The sequence below is a fragment of the Epinephelus fuscoguttatus genome, linkage group LG21 (assembly GCF_011397635.1).
Source record: "Epinephelus fuscoguttatus linkage group LG21, E.fuscoguttatus.final_Chr_v1".
Taxonomy (NCBI): Eukaryota; Metazoa; Chordata; class Actinopteri; order Perciformes; family Serranidae; genus Epinephelus; species Epinephelus fuscoguttatus.
The window spans coordinates 9008676-9029721 of NC_064772.1; the positions used below are offsets into that span (position 1 = coordinate 9008676).

The following is a 21046-nucleotide window of genomic DNA, read 5'->3' on the forward strand; positions in this document are numbered from 1 at the left end:
TAGAGTCTGTATATAGATACTAGTCTGCGAGGGGGAGAAATACAGAAGGGATAAGTTAGTAAGGAGGCAAGGGTGTGGCCGCCTAGAAGGTGCTTGTGATGTGCTTGGAAATGCAAGTAGATTTAGGGGGAAAGCTTGTTGTTTCTCAGGAAATAGTTTGTACCAATCAGAGGCCTGACATAGTGTTGTCAGTGGTCAGTGAGTCAATGGATAGTTTATTTCATTGAGCTGACAGTTCCTTGGGAAAACTCAGTGGAAGAAGCCCATGAAATAAAAAAGCTTAGGTATGCAGACTTAGGAGCAGAAGCTGAGCAGTGAGGATGGAAAACTAGGATTTGTCCAGTGGTAGTGGGATTCAATTCAATTCAATTCAGCTTTATTTAAAGTGTAAAATCACCATAAACATGGTCTCGAAATACTTTACAGTTCACATAGAAAAAAAATAGATTAGAAAAATAATTTTAAGTATGGGGGTGCTAGGCCATGTAGAGATTTGTAGGTGAGTAAAAGCAGTTTGAAGTCTGATCTGGACTGGATCGGGAGCCAGTGAAGAGTGATTAAAGCTGGGGTTATATGATCATATTTCCTGGTTTTGGTTAGTATCCTGGCTGCTGCATTTTGAACAAGTTGTAATTTGTTTGTGCTGCAGTGCGGTAGGCCAGAGAAGAGGATATTGCAGTAATCTAGTCTAGATGAAACAAAGGCGTGAACTAAGATTTCTGCATCTGAGGTATTTAGCAGGGGATGGATCTTTGAGATGTTGCGTAGATGGAAAGATGCTATCTGAGTGATTTCCCTGATGTGAGCGTCGAAAGACAGAGATATATCAAAAGTCACACCAAGGTTTTTAACTGTTGAGTTTGGGGTGACAACACAGTTGTCGATGTTTAAACTAAGGTCAGTAAGGAGTGGTAGTTGGGTGCTCGGGCCTATGATTAGAAGTTCGGTTTTGTTGGCATTCAGTCGTAAAAAATTTTGTGACATCCAGTGAGTAACAGCAGCTAAGCAGGATTCAAGATTTATAAGTTGGGATTGATTGTGGGGTGTAAGTGGAATGTAAATTTGCGTGTCATCCACATAACAATGGTAGTTAATGTCAAATCTACGGAACATATTCCGTACATTTGGCATTAAGGTTTTAAATAAAAATCTAAAAAACTTAATGCCAAATCTACGGAATATGTCACCAAGGGCCAGTAAGTATATACAAAAAGTAAGGGACCCAGGACAGATCCCTGTGGTACGCCAAACTGCACTAAGGAGGATATGGATGTAGTGTTTTTATATGAGATACAGTGCTTTCTGTCATTCAGATAGGATTGTAACCAGGAAAGTGCAGTACCATGGATGCCTACGTGACTGGATAGACGATCTAGCAGAATGTTATGATCGACCATATCAAAAGCTGCACTTAAATCCAGGAGAATGAGAAGTGAAGAAGAATTGGAGTCTGGTGCAAAGAGAAGGTCATTGGTTACTTTTATGAGGGCAGTCTCAGTGCTATGTAGTGATTTGAAACCAGATTGAAAAGGATCGAGGAGGCTATTACTTTGGAGATGAAAGGGAGATTTGAGATTGGTCTGAAGTTGTTCAGAATTTCAGGATCAAGAGTAGTTTTTTGAGTAGTGGTTTGATTACAGCTGATTTGAAAGAAGTGGGGACAATGCCAGATGAGAGGGACCTGTTAATAATGTTGAGTAGCGGAGTGCCTAGAATCGGAAGGAGTTCTTTAATTAGTTTTGCCGGGAGAGGGTCAAATAAACAGGTTGTAGGTTTAGATGAGAGTACTAATTTAGAATATATCTAAAGAGATGGTCTCAAAGTGCGAGAGTGTCATAGTCTCATCTAAGATTCTTAAAGCCGGACTAGGGGATGGGTTTACACACTTATTGAGTAGATGGCTGCTAATTTCATCTCTAATACAGATTTTGCCATTAAAGAAATCAAGAAAATAATCAGCTGTAAATGGATAGTTAGTATCAGAAGAGGGTTGGTGAGTAAGGTTTGCAACAGTGTTGAACAGGAATTTTGGGTTATTTTTATTTGTGTTAATAAGAGTTGACAGATAAGAGGCTCTAGCAGCAGAGAGCACACGTTTGTAATCCTGAAGGCTGTCACTCCAAGCTAATTGGAAAACCTCAAGCTTAGATGAGCGGCATTTACGTTGTAGCTTTCTGCATATGCGTTTTTCTGCACGCGTGGTGTCAGTGAACCAGGACGAGTGTTTTTTGGAGCAACATGTTTTTGTGTGCAGGGGCGCAATGGAATCAAGCGTGGCACTTAAGATTGAATTAAAATCATTTGTGAGGTCATCAAGAGATGCAGATTGCTCTGGCAGAGTAGCAAGAGAGTGCGGGAGCAGACCAGCGAGTTTGGAAATGGTGGAGTCATCAATACAGCGGCTGCTAAAAGTATCAGTATGGCTTGACCGCCGGTGGGGCAGGTCAGCTCTAAATTTAATAAGGCAATGATCAGAAAGTGTTGGAGGATATGACAAAACTGACAGGTCAGAGATGTTAATAACATGGGTGAGTACCAGGGGCGAAAATCCCATTTCATAGTTGGGGGGGACAATAAACAGTAAAATTTTAGAGAATAATTCCAGGGGGGGGGGACAAGGAAAAAAAGTTGTAGCCTGTCCTTTGTACAGCATCTTTTACCACAATTTGACGCTTTAATCTTCTCTCTGTCTCTCCAACAGGCAGAGTGAACGTCTATACTAACTAAACTAAAACTAAAACTAAACATTTCCTGCAATTAAACTGGTAAACTGGTTTATAAACAGTGTGCTGTGAGATCTGCTGCTGCGCACCTCACACCCATGCGTAATAGTTGTGCGTAATGACCGCTCCTCGACGGTTAAACTGCATGTCTTTCATGTTTGTCTCACTGACAGGTGGAGAGCCTATAGACAGGTACCCGTTAGCTACGAACCGCTCCATCACAACCGTGGGTAATAGTCGCGCGTAATGACCGCTCCTCATCTGCACGTTTGATGTTTGTCTCACTGACAGGTGGAGAGCCTACAGACAGGTACCCATTGCTCCGCCACTGACTGCTCTTGTCCTGTTCTCTCCCTCTTCTTTCTCTCCTGTCCTCTCTATCACTAAACTCTGAGCTTAATCATTAGCTTTTAGCTTAGCAGCACTCGTAATTGAGTAGGCTTTTAAACAATGCAGGAGAAATGTTGCAGACAGTTTATATTATCAGCCTGGGCCTGGGGCTTGTTGTAACAGTAAATGGGATGTGTTGTAATTTGTGTAAGTTAAACTGTGTCTGTGTGAGTGAACATCTTACCCTGCAATGCACGATGTGGGCGGCAGTTCCAGCCGCATGCTGCTACTGCTGCCAAGCAGCCCTGCCCGTTGGAAAGTGTGTGGGATATACCACTACTAGGAATGGGAGGGGGGAACTAAATCTTTTAAGATTTAAATAGCACATTATTGCGCGATTATAATGGGCACCGCTTACAATGTGCTTTTAATAAATACTACTGCATTGTTCAAAAATTATTAATTGTGTCTCAAATGAATCTAGGGGGGTACAGCTTTACTGAAGGGGGAGTCATGTCCCCCCTGCCCCCCCCCCCCCCCCCCTCCGGGATTTCCGCCCCTGGTGAGTACAAGGTCTAGTGTGTTACCATTGGAGTGCGTTTGTTCATGGACCAGCTGAGCAAAACCAAAAGTGTCAGTTAGGGAAGTAAAGGCTTTGGTGAGTGGATCGGTTTTACAGTTAACATGTATGTTAAAGTCGCCAAAAGTTATGATGTTATCAGAAAGAAAAAGAGAAAACTCAACCAGAAAAGTAGAATAAGATCCTGGTGGGCAATATAACATGATTGAGTAGAAGGAACCAAGGCCAGCTGTAGCAGAGGGGTGCATGGTGAGAATTTCACAGGATGACAATTTATGTCTATGATTGTGTGAGAGACCTAAACTTGAGTTGAAAATTAGGCCAACATCCCCACCAGATTTCGATGATCTGGCAATATGTGAATTGGAATAACTGGCGGGGGAGGCTTCAACAAGGGGAAGAAATTCATTTGGTTTCAGCCAGGTTTCACATAACCCCATTATGTCCATGCCATGGTCAACAATCATGTCATTAATAAGAAGAGCCTTGTTATTGATTGATCTAATGTTGATGAAACCAAAATGAATGTGCATGTGGTCAGGAGAAAACGTGTTGAGAGTAGAAGAGTGAGTGGTGGAGTTGGCAGAAATAATTAATAGATTATCCTTTGTAACTCCTCTAGGTCTGTCAGTATGGCAAGGGAGACGAGCAGTAGTTATTAATATGGACAGGAATAGGATTGGGTAGATGAGGTGCAATAAGCCCGCCAGGCCATGGGGGGGAGCCAGAGGTGTGAATTTTACAGCTATACCGTACTGCACAGTGGTGCTTGTCAGGCGCAGTTAATCCGCCAGGCCACCAGGGGTCGATAGGGGAGGCAGTTTTCGCAGAACTCACAGAGGGCTTTGTAGAAGAAGAAGGAGGAGAGAGCACTGTGGAGGGGGTGTGGCATGTAAACAGTCAAGCGTGTGCGTGAGCCATGGCGTGTAGGCCTACAGTGTACTGTATGTTTGCTGTGAGCATGCGGCTACCTAATTTACTCGGGTGCAGACCATCATGCCAATAGAAAGAGGGGCAATTCCAAAATAAGTCGAAATTGTCGACAAAATGAAAACCAAGGGTACTGCAGGAAGTCCGGAGCCAGGAATGAAGGGAGAGGAGTCTAGAGAACCACTGTGCGCCGAGGTCCAGTGTGGGAAGAGGGCCACTAATAAAGACTGACTTCCTGCAGTCTTTCAAGGTGGTGAATAGCCTGTTAAAGTCAGCCTTCAGCAGTTCAGACTGACACCGGACTACGTCATTCATTCCAACACGCAGGATAATGCGATGTATGGAGTCTGGGAGCGAAAGCAGTAAATCCGGGAGTTTGCTGATGATTTTTGAGACAGTCTCATTATGGAGTCACCCACTATGACAGTAGTTGGGGGGAACAGAGGACGCGGAGGAGGTGGCGGGCCCCGCAGCTCAGTGGGGGAGGATGCCGGCGGAGGGTGAGAGGGGGGCACAGCTGTGGCTGCGGGCTTGCATGACCCCTCCGGCGGAGGGTAAGAGGGGGGCACAGCTGTGGCTGCGGGCTCGCCTGACCCCTCACGGTGGGGAAGTCCACCGGATCGTCTTGCTCTGAGGACAGCCTCCTTCACGATCTTCCGCCTGGAGGAGGAGATGGAGGACCTGACCAGGGGTCCCAGTGCAGGCCCATTAACCCCCTGGGCCCCTGGCAGCGAGACATTAACCAGGTTAGGAGGAGGAGAGAAGCCAGTTTGAAGCATAGGGGATTTCTCGACACCCAGGATGTTAAATCTGTTCTCCAACTGGAGCTCACAGGGTGGGAGAGATTGCGGGCTGGACTTCCCTCGCCTTTTGCCATTTACCGTGGTCCAGGGCTCTTGGCTGGGAGTGGAGCTGCTTGCTCTGAGCCTTGGGTTTGGGCTGAAGGTGAAATTAGTCTCAGCCCTCCTGGTGGCCCATTTTGGCTTGGCCCCCAGCAACAGCCACGGGTCCTCAGCAGGGAGATGAGGAGCTGAGACAGAGAAAGCCGGCCTGGATGTAGCTGTGGCTGCATCATCATCAGTGTGAGGCTGAGGAGCCGTGACTAGTCCACTCGGCTGGGGCCAAGCTGGCGGGGTTAGCAACCGGCGAACTGGCATCGAACATTGGGACAGTGGAGTCAAGATCTGTGGAGTTGCCAGGACCATGAGTTGCTGTGGAAACCACAGAGTCGAGGCGAGCCTCTTCATCCCTGATCCAGTACAGGTTGGAGATACGTCGCTCCAGCTCAGCGATTTTCTGGGACTTGTTGAGGCAGCTGGCACAGTCATGTGGAGAAGTGAGTGGAGCCATGGGGAGCAGGTGGGTTGCGTAGGAAACAAAAAACAACTACAGCAGCAATAGAGTGTGTGGTGACGTAATACGTTTGTGTGTATTAGTCGGGAGGCTACTTCCACCAGCTTTAGCAGTGTACTGAGTCACAGAAAGGAAATTTACACACGGGGACTCCAAAAGGAGTCCACAGCAGTGTGTAGTCACAGATCAGATAAATCTTATGTCCTGCAGAGAGCGGCACTTACTGGCGCGTTTAGGTGAATGGATGCCCAAAACCAGGTAGCAGCAGTCACTCCGGTGTACAGTAAACGGCAGGAATGGTGTGAAAGAGGCATCAGGGTTGGCCGATGTAGTTATGGGGGTTTCTCAGTGTTGTGTGAGCGGTATCATAATTCGAGAACCAGTTATAGGCGGAAAGAAGGATGTGTATTGCTGAAAGTTTGGCGAAACGCCAATGTAGTTTGGGTGCGGCTTTGTCACTGTCCGCACAGATGCCCTAAAAATTCAAGATCCGCCGAGCATGTATACACGATCGGCCATCCGGCCAAAGTACACACATTAAACAGTTAGAATTTAAAAACGCAGGTCTTTCAAAATAGCGGAAAAACTAGATTTAAAAGCTAAAACTGAGAGCCGAAGTGACGGAGGACACCACGGGATGTAGGGGACTCATAGCAAGATCAGCTGTCTAACTCCTGGGGGAACTCGGACTGCAGGGAAAGAGTTTGAGGAAGACAATGAAGGAAATGTCAGATGAAGCAGCCAGATCTAGTCAGTGGATTTGGATGAGGAGGAATAATGTCAGTTGGGGACAAGCAGGGGGACCTACTAGGCAGGGTACATAACTCCTTGAGATCAGGTGGAGAGATCCACCAATCAGTCCTCTAAGGAGAAAATCCAGGAAGAGGAAGGTTATTGAAGTGTGGGAGAGGCCTATTTGAATCCCTTTTGTTTGAGACCATGCTGCAAGGTGAGTGTGTTTGCTGATTCTGTGAGTTTATCTGCTCTATCTCCTTTAACTTTAGCTTATATTGGAGTTATGTTATGTAGTGTGTGAAATAGAGTATGGTGAATGTGCTAGGAAAGGTAGTATCAGCACAGTTACTACTTGCAGCTTGCATAAATGGAGCTTGGGTTTGTTGAAGGTGGCAGTGCTGTTTGGGCCGAGAAAGCTATGTGTAAGGTAAGGTAAAGGAGGTTGTTGGGTCGGTGCGGGGAGCAGTGAGACCTGGCATTAAGGGAGTGTCTCTGGGATGCCAGAGATCACTGTCTAGCCTCCTGGAGGTGTTGTGGGACCAACTAGACGAAACACTGGTGAAAGGAGGTTCCCACCCGATGACCCCAAAGACACGTTAGTTATCACTGCTCACTGGTCTGTATAGTTAAGCCTTGCCATAATAGCTTATCATAGGGCTTAGGAGGTTATTCACTGAGTGCTGATCCTTTTCTAGAGCACAAAATTCTTGTGTTTATTTGAACTATGGATAGGTGCATCCTATCAACCTGCGAACATGGAGCAAACAAAGAGAGAGAGAGAGAGAGGTTGAGGGTTGAGAACAAATATATATATATGTATATATATATATATATATATACAGTACAGGCCAAAAGTTTGGACACACCTTCTCATTCAATGTGTTTTCTTTATTTTCATGACTATTTACATTGTAGATTCTCACTGAAGGCATCAAAACTATGAATGAACACATGTGGAGTTATGTACTTAACAAAAAAAGGTGAAATTACTGAAAACATGTTTTATATTCTAGTTTCTTCAAAATAGCCACCCTTTGCTCTGATTACTGCATTGCACACTCTTGGCATTCTCTCCATGAGCTTCAAGAGGTAGTCACCTGAAATGGTTTTCCAACAGTCTTGAAGGAGTTCCCAGAGGTGTTTAGCACTTGTTGGCCCCTTTGCCTTCACTCTGCGGTCCAGCTCACCCCAAACCATCTCCATTGGGTTCAGGTCCGGTGACTGTGGAGGCCAGGTCATCTGCCGCAGCACTCCATCACTCTCCTTCTTGGTCAAATAGCCCTTACACAGCCTGGAGGTGTGTTTGGGGTCATTGTCCTGTTGAAAAATAAATGATCGTCCAACTAAACGCAAAGCGGATGGGATGGCATGTCGCTGCAGGATGCTGTGGTAGCCATGCTGGTTCAGTGTGCCTTCAATTTTGAATAAATCCCCAACAGTGTCACCAGCAAAACACCCCCACACCATCACACCTCCTCCTCCATGCTTCACAGTGGGAACCAGGCATGTGGAATCCATCCGTTCACCTTTTCTGTGTCTCACAAAGACAGCGGTTGGAAAAAGATCTCAAATTTGGACTCATCAGACCAAAGCACAGATTTCCACTGGTCTAATGTCCATTCCTTGTGTTTCTTGGCCCAAACAAATCTCTTCTGCTTGTTGCCTCTCCTTAGCAGTGGTTTCCTAGCAGCTATTTGACCATGAAGGCCTGATTGGCGCAGTCTCCTCTTAACAGTTGTTCTAGAGATGGGTCTGCTGCTAGAACTCTGTGTGGCATTCATCTGGTCTCTGATCTGAGCTGCTGTTAACTTGCGATTTCTGAGGCTGGTGACTCGGATGAACTTATCCTCAGAAGCAGAGGTGACTCTTGGTCTTCCTTTCCTGGGTCGGTCCTCATGTGTGCCAGTTTCGTTGTAGCGCTTGATGGTTTTTGCGACTCCACTTGGGGACACATTTAAAGTTTTTGCAATTTTCCGGACTGACTGACCTTAATTTCTTAAAGTAATGATGGCCACTCGTTTTTCTTTAGTTAGCTGATTGGTTCTTGCCATAACATAAATTTTAACAGTTGTCCAATAGGGCTGTCGGCTGTGTATTAACCTGACTTCTGCACAACACAACTGATGGTCCCAACCCCATTGATAAAGCAAGAAATTCCACTAATTAACCCTGATAAGGCACACCTGTGAAGTGGAAACCATTTCAGGTGACTTGAAGCTCATGGAGAGAATGCCAAGAGTGTGCAAAGCAGTAATCAGAGCAAAGGGTGGCTATTTTGAAGAAACTAGAATATAAAACATGTTTTCAGTTATTTCACCTTTTTTTCTGTTAAGTACATAACTCCACATGTGTTCATTCATAGTTTTGATGCCTTCAGTGAGAATCTACAATGTAAATAGTCATGAAAATAAAGAAAACACATTGAATGAGAAGGTGTGTCCAAACTTTTGGCCTGTACTGTATATGTATATATTTTGTTCTCAAATTTACCTTCTCTTTGAGTGGTGAGACTGTGAGACCCACGTTACTGACCGGACAGCAAGCTATCGGTGCTATATATGTGTATATATATATATATATATATATATATATATATATATGGTGTTCTCTTTCCTGATTGATTCAAGTGGGAACGGGAATCCAGAAATATAGAAAACACACGTTTTAAGTTGATTTAAATAACCCATTCACATTTTAAAGAAACCTAATCTGAAGCTCAAATCTGCTAAATGCTGACTAATTTAGCTAAATGTATTATATTTCTAATTTTATGTCCTGTTTCAAATGCATCTGTGTATTGTGAACATAAAAACACAACACGGATTAAAATTGTAATTTCTGATAATGACAAACAATATTTATGTGGAATCCTAGTTGATACAAGCACTACGAGCAGTCAAAAACAGGCGGAGATTTTGTTAGTACCTACAAAAAGATCGGAGCTACCAACATATTGATGAATGCTGCAATGCACGTAAATTTCCTTCTGTGAACAGTATACACACAACTTTGCTCTGGCCGTTTCATGAATGAGACCCCTTATTATTTGTTTAGGCACCTCTTCAAACTTAAATGTTAAGAGTGTATAGGGGCTTAGAACACTATGATGGAAGTGTAGGATGATCATTCCCATGCTCAATTATGTCATATATGTTGTAGCATTTTTTATGTTGATAATATTTGTCTAACAGGTTTGGTGCTAAATTTAAGGGGTTTTTTTGGACCCAGGCATTGTAATTCCACAGTTGGCCACTATGGAAAATTTGCTTTAGAGCTTGCCACTGTTCCTAGGAGCTTACATGTTGCCTGCTTGCTATTATCCAGCTAACTTGATAACTACGATTGGTTCATGTGATGCTGTTTCCAAAACTTACAAAGACTCACCCCAGCAGAGCCCTCACTGGTTGGTAACGACAATGTCACATGATGGGAGTCACAGGGCATTGCTTTGTGTCATTTTCTGTCACTTTTATTACCTCTGCCAAGGAGGTTATGTTTTCGCTGGCGTTGGTCTGTTTGTCTGTTTGTTTGTCTGCAAAATAACTCAAAAAGTTCTAAACGGATTATGATGAAATTTTCAGGAAAGGTTGATAATGGGACAAGGACCAGACGATACATCAGCATGATATTTTGGTGGTGATCAGTTGAAGTGAAGTGGATAAAATAATAAAATGGCGGGAAATCCGAGCTGCTTGGCGGAGGTCTGCGCTCTCCGAGTGCTTTTCTAGTTTTCTTCTGGTTTCTCTTTCACAACATAAAAAAATCAAATCAGTGTTTCCCCTGGAGAGGCAGCTCTGCCAAAGAGGGCAATAGGTACCTCAGAGAACTTTGGAAAGAACCTGTGTACATCCCTGCTCATGAAGTTGTTTATCTTATAGAGTATCTTGATTCTCAGCAGGCCACAAGATTTATCTGGTTTTACCTCACTGCTCCTTATCGTCTCCTGCCTTCAGCTTGCTGATTACCCACCATTGCTTGTCGTGTCCACGCTCCACTGGCCCTTCAGTTTCATTACATCCCACAGCCATGGTGAGAACACACTTTAAAACACCCATACTGGAATGTACCTAAAGAAGTAGGAGTCAGTCAAAGGATCTCTTTTTGCATCTTCAGTTGCATGTGAGTATCCACAAAACACTTTTTATGTTCTGAAAAAGATGTCTAAGGTTTTCTGTGATCTCTGACACTGGGAGATATCACAGACATAAAATAACAGTCCCTGTGCTAACTAGTTTTAACACTCCTAATTGCACACACGGAATAATGTAGCTTAATGGGCACTGGCATAGATACTAACAAGACTTTAATGCTAGCCCAGCCTGGTTGTGACAGTTAGCTGGGTTGATTTATGCTCTCAGTGCTGTTGCTGAACAGAATTTTTTTTTCAGTCCAGTGCCTGTTGATTATGGGGTGTCTTGCACATAAAAAGGTAAAATGACAAGAGACCCATGTGTCTTATAATAGCAGCTTTCTGTATGCTCGGTTAATGGACATCTCGTCTCAGCCGGAATAATTGATGAGTTTTGAAGGAGATAGTTAATAGGTTTGGATGTGGTTGCTCTTGGAGACTCGGGTCCATAAACGAGTCTTTAAATGAGGAGATGATTCAGTAGCATTGGGGATTGTTTTGTTTAAGATGGAAAAGCAGCATTTCAATCTGATGTAGCCTTCAACTAGCCACAGTTTGTACTTTATTGTTACCAGGCAATCTTTGAAAAAGTAAACTTCCCTGAAAGGTTTTCAGAGTCCCAAAAGACTTTTCCAATCGAAAATATACAACAAACAATATTTTTAACCCACATTCTGAATGATTCGTCTCTTCCTCCTCCAAAGAATAAAGGATATTAGCAGGAAATGATGTCCTTGTTTCAGTTGTACAATATAAATAAACATTTATTTATTTATTTATTTATTTATTTTTATTTATTTATTATCCTGTTAATTGAATTACAACCATATTTCCTAATACAGGTAGCCAGAAATAACATATTCTTGCTCTTTTGTGAAAAACAAGCAATATATGAATCTGTTAATTTATATGTAAGTATGAAATACTGAAATGAACATTAACATAAACAAAAACTGATGATATTATTACATTTAAATTCTGGTTTACTTTGTAGCCAGCATCTTTACTTGGATTCAAAAAGTGAGGCCCAACATAGGAAATCTCTATGACTTATTGTTATTATTATTATTATTTAATCATACAGCAGACTGATTTATTTATTTATTTATTTTTCATCCAGATGATTTGAAAAGTCTTTGAGGATTTTGAAAAATGTCGATAAATGACACTCTGGATTTTGAGGAGCACTGAGTTTTACATATGAACCATTACTGTCAGTTAGTTTCAGAATGATGCAGACTTTTGATGCATGCAATGATTTGTTAAAACTGAGGTTACAATTGTTAATCATCCCAACAGCAGCACGACACGAGAGGAGCGACATCCAGTCAGGGGCTTTTAAGATAAAATAATTTCTGCATTTATGAAGTGTAATGCGCTCACAGAATGGCAGGGAATACAGTACCCTACTAACTGCACAAAATCATGTGAGATGACTGGATAGCCGCACAACGACAGCGACAGCCCGTGCAACAGTTGTTAGGCGAGAAGATAATCAACCCTTTAAGGGCCGACTTCACAATGCTAGTTTGTTAGCTGGTGTATTAAGGGTTATCATGTCCACCTAATCAAAAATTTAGGAATTAAGAGGAATATTGGATTTCTCTGTAACCCTAACTTTTTTTTTTTCTATTTATCAAATGCCAGACAGTCATGAAGTACATACAAAGCAGTATTATTTCTTTTTTCTTTTTTATAACATTCAATTCACCCCATCCACCCTTCCTCCCTCCCTTGGTAACTTATGATTAAGTATAACATAGATAGGTGGGTTAACCCACATACTCTCTCAAAAAATAAAATAAGATAAAATCAATTAATTAATTAATAAAAAAAACACTTAAGAAACAACAAGGAAAGAAAGAAGGTATAAACATATGCAAAAAAGACAAATCACATATAGCTACACAGTAATAAGGCGCGTAAGTTTGGCCATGCAATGGGTTTTTACAGAGAAACTTCCCGAGCTGGTAGCTCATCTAAATATTTAAGTAATGGTCTCCAATGAGTATAGAACCTGTCAGAAGAACCTCTAAGTGAGAACTTGATCTTCTCCAACCCCAGAAGACCTAAAATATCATGAAACCAGACTTTGATTGATGGTAGTTGAGGTGATTTCCATAGCAACAGAATTCTTTTACGGGCAATAAGAGAGGCAAAGGCAATAACGTTGGGTTTTTTTTAAGTTAAATTTTTAGTGTTCCAACAACAACTGGATTGGAGGAAAGACTTGACGGGGACAAATGCGAGGTATTGCATGCTAAAGCTTGTAGCGACGAGGAACAGGAGGCCGCTTCACTCTGGCACCAACTGGTTTGAGGGGACGTGCACCAGGATAATATTTTATGCATGATGGATGCCCAATAATAACCAATTAGATTAGGTAAACTCAATCCTCCAGCTGATCTATCCCTACAGAGAAGTGAGCAACCAGCTCTTGGTCATTTGCCAGCCCAGATGAAAGATGAAATAATGTTGTTTATAGCCGTGAAAAATGATTCGGGAAGAAAAATGGGCAGACATTGAAAAACATATAGATATCTTGGTAAAACATTCAATTTTATAATTTGAATCCTACCGGCTAGGGACAGCGGCAAGTAGTTCCATCTTTGTAGATCGGACTTGACCGTCGTTGTTAATACAGTAAGATTTTGTTCTCGTATTGTTCGCAAGGATCGTGAAATTGCAATGCCAAGATATTTAAATCCTGTGTTGGCTATTTTAAAGGGTATAGTCGATGGTGGTATGTCTATGGCTAATTGGTTGATTGGGAAGTATTCGCTTTTGGAAATGTTAAGCTTATATCCAGATAGGCGACCAAAGGAGTTTAATACTGTCAGAATGCGTGGGATATTTGATAAGGAGAGAGAGGATTTAGCCTCCAATATCTGAATCCCTTTGGCTTCATGCTGAAGTGAAGGTCTAAAATTACTGTAGCATGGTTTGATACTGTTATGGGTAAATACTGGGTGGAGACAATCTCCCGGATGAGATTTTTATCTACCAAAAAGTAGTCTATGCGCGAGAATGAGCGATGTGCATGAGAGAAAAAGGAGTATTGTTTCACGGAGGAATGTGAAAATCGCCAAGGGTCAACGAATCCATATTAATTCATAAACGTGGAAAAAGCCTGAGACATTTTCATAGGCATAGTTGATCGCGAGCTAGACCTGTCCAGTGTTGGATCAATCACACAGTTCATGTCTCCTCCCATTATTAAAAGGTGGGAATCTAAATTTGGGATGGTAGTAAACATTGAACTCACAAATTTATGGTCATCCCAGTTGGGAGCATAGACTGATACTAGGATTACCTGTTTTTCGTATAGTGTACCTGTGGCAATAACATAGCGGCCGTTCAGATCTGTAATTACTTTATCGAAAGTGAAGTGAACATTTTTCCGGATTAGTATAGCTGTGCCCCTTGTTTTTACATTGAAATGAGAATGAAAAGTTTGGTCAATCCAAGGCCTATTTAGTTTCCTATGGTCAGAGTTGCATAAATGCGTTTCCTGAAGAAACATTATGTCAGCATTTAAATTTTTAATGTGTGTCAAAACTTTTGTACGTTAAATTGCAGCGTTTAGCCCACCAGTGTTTAGTGAAATTATCCTCAAATTAGCCAATTAATTAATTAATTCCAAATTAGCCTGTCCACCAGCGGCGCCCCCCTTGGTTACATTAGCCATGGTTCGGTGTCCAGCAGTAATATTGTCAGGTCAGTCTCAAGGAGCAAGCAGCAACAAGTGAATGGAATCCTCTGTACAAAAACAGCACAATGTAAAATGAATTCACACATAGCACTAAACTCAAAATAGACAAAATTGAGTGAAAGCGTTATTCCCCATCCCTATTCCCCTGCCCCAATCATCAAAACTAAGCCCGAACTGTCATACTTCCCTTTCTGCATCTTCTCTCCTCTTCTCCTTTACTTGTCTCAGCTTTTGCAGCTTTAAAAGATCAGTTAGAACCGCCATAGTAATGAACCCTAAACACATTTTCATGACACTTGTACAGTTTGATTTGAATGCCCAAAGTGATTCCGAAGTATCTTAATAGAGTGATAAAAACAAAAAATAGAAAAAAGGTCAATTTTAGGTAGAAATAAAATGCATGGCATTGGTCACTTAGAATTAAACATTAAGTGAACAGTAAGGTTGGTGTCCTTTTTCTTATAATAATAGTTTTTAATTATGTAGTACCTTTCCAACCTTTTTCTAATTTAAATATGAAATATAATGATATGAAGTAAGATAAAACAGGTTATTTATTTTTAATTAGCTTCAAATTGAAATTAAGTCTAATCAGTTTCTGAACCAGCTGGGATAGCACCAAGGCTAGGATAATGCAGCAGTTAGGCTAAATGGTAAACATCAGGCCTGGGCTCCAGCACGTGTGATTAGTCCTCAAGTCCCTTTAAACTAAACATAATAATTAACTTAATATGTCGTCCTTGAAAAAGCAAAAAGTGCTAGGGCTTCCAGGCTCCCGTCTTCATTTAAAGACTTATCAAAACGAAATCAGCTCCTCTTGTGAGGAAACTAGATTAGCATTACTCACATTAGCCACGGGAGAAACAGCTATTAAGCTAAGCTAATCGGGCCTCGGGGCCTGTTGGTATTTGGCTGCAAAGGTAGTGGCTTCCTCGGGTGATGAAAATCTCTTCTTCGCGCAGCTCTCCAGAGTAATCTGTAAGCGGGCCGGGAAGAGAAGCGTTGGCCGGAGAGCCAGGTTGTAGAGGTCGGCCATCACCGTTCGGTACTTAGCTCGTTCCTCGGCGACTTCAGGCGTGTACAACCCGATCTCACAGAAATACGTGAAATGACCACGACCTCTTAACACCGCATTACGTGGTGGCAGCACGTAATGGGTTGAAATTACGTGTTGCCACCACGAAAACAATGCCAATGTAAAGTCAGTTAGGATCCTCTCCCGTGGTGGACACACGGATTCCCTGATTCAATTACGTCACGTCAACCTCGTTTTCCTCAATGATATCTTTAACATTCCTGGATACACACAAAAACGCGGAAGTGTTCTTGATATTAAAACAGCAAATATATTCCTCTGTTATAATTTCCCACCAATAATAATAATAATGATAATAACATGATAGTTCGGCTGTTCTAGATATTTGTTATAGCCTATTCAAATATTCAATCCCAAAAACGCCGTTTCTAGAGAACTTGCTAAAATATCTGAAATGAACCATCATGCCTACTTTTTCTTAACATATTTCATCTAGGTGCAGTGTCATTACTAGTTCAGCTTTACTAGACATTTGATATATTCAGTAGATGTATCTTTTTACAACCCTATTTAGAGCCCTACTTTGCAAATCAGAAGAACTACAACTATGTTGCTGATATGTATCAAACTGCATGGCGCGGTCCCAGGGAATTGTAGTTTTTAAAAAATCTAAGTGTTTTTCCCAGATTTGGAATTTGTAAATACTGAATTGAGAGTACATTGTGGACTTTAAGGGGATGGTAAACGCATTTGTGAAATCAGATTTTAAATATCTAATTTCTAAATGGGTGAAAATTAATTTTATCCATATTTTATCCATATCTGACAGCACCCTCAGTTGTTGACTACACCCACATGATAGCTGAGGTCAATAGCTCTCTATAACAGTTGGTCCCATGTCTGTACCCCCTTTCGTTGCTGAGTTATAAGCCCTTAAACATGCACTGAGGTCAAGGTTCAAAGGTCAATGGCTGAAAGCAGGAGCCATGTAGAATCTTCATACTGACATATGTTACTCTCCAGGTTGAGACCTTTCCAATGATGTATTTGGTTTAGCTCTACGACAAAGTTTAGATTTTTTCATTTTTTGGACACAAGCCATGCCAGGTGTAGTTTCAGAGAGCACTTTGAAGGCCCGTGTATAAAATGAGTTTTGTTTGTTTCTTTGCTTGTTTTTTTCTTTTTTACTGTAGATAGTTACTAACATGAGTCATCCTCAGACAATACAATACTACTAAAAATAAAACCAATAATAACAATAATGAAATAAGCAAAAATAATATTAAAATCATATTGAAATTTTAAAATCTATTTACAGAGTGGAATGGTAGCCTAATAGATAACTTAGATAATATTTATTATTGTTTAGACACTTTATTATTGCTTAGATACTATTTAGCCTATTATTGTATTTACTTTTAGCATGTTCTACTTTTGAGTAATTTCCGAGAAGTTATGATAAAAAAATAAAAAATTACAGACTATAGGAGACAACCTCTTCAATGTCTCACGTCAATTAATTAACACTATTTGTCGGCTTTTTATAATGCCTTTTTTTTTTTTTTTTTTTTTTTTTTTTCAGCTGTCTCCAGTTGAGAGTGATGATTTGCTAAATACATTCTACAGTAATAATTAGATTAACATTTGGTCTATAATATTGTTGGCTATATTACACATTTTAATAAAAAAAACGGAAGAATAAAAAATTACTTTTTTTTATTGATACTCTTCTCTGACACACACACACACACACACACACACACATTGAACACGCGATTGAATGAATGAATGAATGAATGAATGAATGAACATTGGAAGTGGTTCAGCCGCAGTCCCGCCGGCTGGCGTGGTCACATTGAGATTACATTTGTATTTTATTACTAACAAAATGTTTTATATTGACCGTATGAATGGTTTCATTTTCAAATAAATATTTGGAAACGAAAATATGCTTTGGTGTACTTTTACAGAGTTTTGCAATATGTATATAGCCTACCCGTTTCAAAATGTATAATTTTCAGCAGCGGTTTGTGTGACAGCTGCCACGGTCGAAGGTATAACCAGGGGCAGCCGCTGGTTCTGTGGCGCTGGCTTGGGGTCCGCTCTCCCCTGGTGGAGTGGAGGGTTGGCCGGGTTGCCAGGGGCAGACGGCTCCATGTGATGGTGTTTCCTCTCTGGCTCTTCCGTGCTCAGCCTTATTTTTATCTTCTTATTTATTTATTTATTAGTGGCGTTTGGATTCAGTTATGGCAGATGGATGGCAATCTGAAATGGCATTAAGCCCACAGACGGCGGACAGCAGCTACAAAACAGTAGTGGAACGCGCCCCATCCGCCCACAGCACAATGCTCTTAAAGCCCTACGCTATCAAAAGCTGGCAAAATACATTTATTTTATTTTATGGTCTTGACATTAACCTGTCATATCGTTGAGTTATCAAGGACACTTCCGCGTTTTTGTGTGTGTACAGGAATGTTAAAGATATCATTGAGGAAAACGAGGTTGACGTGACGTGATTGAATCAGGGAATCTGTGTGTCCACCACGGGAGAGGACCCTAATTGACTTTGCATTGGCAATGTTTTCATGGTGGCAGCACGTAATTTCAACCCATTACGTGCTGCCACCACGGAATGCGGTGTTAATAGGTCGTGGTCATTTCACATATTTCTGTGAGATCAGGTTGGGTGTGTAGTCCTCAAAGATCTGGGTTGGTGACCCTCGGTACCGGAGCTTCCCCCGCTTCCTACAAGCTTCTCGAGTGATCAACTCCTTGGTCTGGTAGCGATGGAGGCGAATTATTACCGGTCTGGGCCGAGAGGCAGGTTGCGGTTTAGCGGTGAGCGCTCTGTGGGCTCGGTCCAGTTCAGGAGGAGACTGAAGAATCTGGTCGCCGAGTATTTCAGCCAGAAGGTCGGCAAAGAAGCTTGTGGGCCTGGGTCCTTCTATTGACTCTGGGAGGCCAATTATCCAAATGTTGTTTCTGCGGCTGTGGCTTTCGAGATTGATAGTCTTAGCAGTTAGCTTGGTGTTGCTATAATGCTACACACCTCTCCTCCAGGGCTTGAATTCATTGAGCCTGCAGTTCAGCGTGAGATTCCAGTGAGTCCATTCGCTGACCATGCTCTGTAATCGTTGTCTGTATTTTGTCGAGCCTTGATTCCAGGGTCGCGAATGTAGTTTTGAAGTCGGCTGCAATGCTAGCTCTGTGCTCCTCCAGCATGTTAGCTATGCTAGTTAGCACTGTGCTATCATCTGTTAGAGAGGCAGCGCGTCTGTTTCTGTTTCTGTCATTATAGGCTCTTTTTTCTTCCTCGGCATTCGTCTAAGATGTCTAGGGCTCAGATGTAAGCTCTTTCAGTCTTAGTTGGGTGGGGTTTTTGAAGAAAATATAAGTTTTCAAAGTTATCTCTGCGGGAGACTGAGACAGTGCTGCCTACACATGCTCGCCCAAACCGGAAGTCCCTGTAACCCTAGCTTTTTAGCACATTAGCTATTATCATCTCTGACAGAAAAACAAACTGGGGGCACCATTCAAGTGTCGTCCTCCTTTGTAAGACTGTAAGATGAAGCTGGCCATCCCACCTTCATCATCCATCCACTGAGTGAGGGCATATGGGTCGGCCAGTCCGGTGCCGTTGGTCAGTGTTTACTTATTCAAGTAAAACTTGTGGTACAGGAGAATGAGTGACCTGACATGGTGCATTTGTAAATTCAGTCTGACGCTCTACACTAAAATAAGAGCTCTGTGATCGAAAAAACAGAGTGTTATGTTTCTATATAAATTAACGAACGGTTAAGATATTCACACATTCACTCCGCTTGGTGCTATGCTGCTCCGTCTCTCCAGACAGAGTGCACTCTGCCACTCTGAGAGTACAGTGCTTTGGATAAACAAGCAGTACATTATGACAGGGTAATGTATTTATAAACTGTTCCACTTTGTGCCAGATTGCGCTCCGACACTCTAAATGAGTATTTCTGAATGCACCACTTCCATCATCTTCCTTCATTGTCTAAGACAAGCCAACAGAACTTGCTGGCTAGTGCTAGCTAATGTCTGTGGAGAATTGTTTTGCCCCCAGCTAAGCCCTGCCCACCAAAAAACATCCTACTGTTTACTAACATTAAATGGGTCTACAGGCATATGGCCAGTCGTCGCTGTGTTCTACTTAGATTTACCTGTTTGTGGACACGTGATTAGATGTCTAAACGTAAAGAGGAAAAACAGAATAGAACAGGACAATTTGCGTCCCAATAAAGAAAAGTAATTTTCCGGGGCAGGCAGCTCAAAAAATGACATCAATCCTTGGAAATCCAGAATGTGTGGCAACCCTACATACACCATCCCCTCCAGCCCCTGATGACAAAGTAAACTTATATACCAAGTCACTTTAGAGATGCTGATATGTAACATATGAACCATACAAATGTATCTGTGGTTTGCAGGAACATGTAATTCCAGGTTCACATGACATTCTTGTCTGTTCCAACAGTCACTATGTCAGATTTGGCGACTGCAGTCATAAAATTTTACCCTGACTTGGCCGACAGACATGACGGACTACACAATGGTCCACACCAATCATATATTCTCGTCCTGCTTTTATTTATTTTTTTTATTACTATTATTTCAGTCATTATGGCTGTCAATGTCCCAGCTGAACTGTAATTGTATGTAAAAAGTGTCACCAGATGGCAGGAGCTACATTTGAAGTACCTCATGCAAACTATGTAAGTCACTGAATCCTCCACAACAAGTTCCTGCAAATGTTTCACAATAAAAGCCTATTTGGAAAATGAAGGGATTCTCTCAACCCATGTTATAGGAGCTTTTAATTCTAAACAGGCACATACAGTGTTGCGTTTGAAATGACGGTGTGATGCATTAACTGGATAAAAAGTAAAAATATAAAAATACAACTTTGGTTGGAGGTTTCTCATTTGACGCTCCAAAATTGAAAAATGTCCGAGTAGGGGCGTCAGGGCAGTTTGACACACCCCGGCACACTTTTGGTGTGTATTAGGTGCTTGCAGTGTGTTTCGGCCTTGAGCTCTGTGACTTGGATGTAATGAGAGGAACAAACTATGATTTGATTGATTCTGAAGTAAATACCTAGCACAGTTTACCAACAGCAACTTTTTGTCACTTTCCAATGTACTCAAAAATAGCAGTGGTTACATCGAAAGGCAACAGTGTTTTCTGATATTTGTCACCATTTCGAGCCGCTGACTTTTCCCCCCGCTGAAGCTGTATACCTGCAGCAGCGTGATTTGTCTACAGGTGCCTGTTGAAGCCCGGGCCATGTAATGACTGGTTACACAACACAGTGGGATCAGAGTAGCATGGCAGCTTTATTTCACACAGCAACATGCAGCCTGGTTTGGGCACTGTTGTGGGAGGTTGATTTTATTGTCCTTTCTCTGTTTGAGAGAACACAACAAGCTTTGTTTGTTTCTACAGTATTGATAGCTCTATCTGAACCAAATAAATGAGGAGAAACATACAGTGTTTTTAG

General features: G+C 41.8%; 1 protein-coding gene across 2 annotated transcripts in view; it reads right to left on the reverse strand.

Moving 5' to 3' along the window:
- Positions 1-21046, reverse strand: part of LOC125881506 (cadherin-20-like) — a 712657-nt gene that overhangs the window by 233978 nt on the left and 457633 nt on the right. The window contains exon 1 of one of the 2 annotated variants that reach the window (XM_049564600.1): positions 7749-7762. The exons of the other annotated variant lie outside the window; for it this stretch is intronic. The gene's annotated coding sequence lies outside the window, so the exon portion shown is untranslated. Of the gene's footprint in view, positions 1-7748; positions 7763-21046 lie in introns of those variants that run through there. 2 annotated transcript variants of the gene reach the window in all.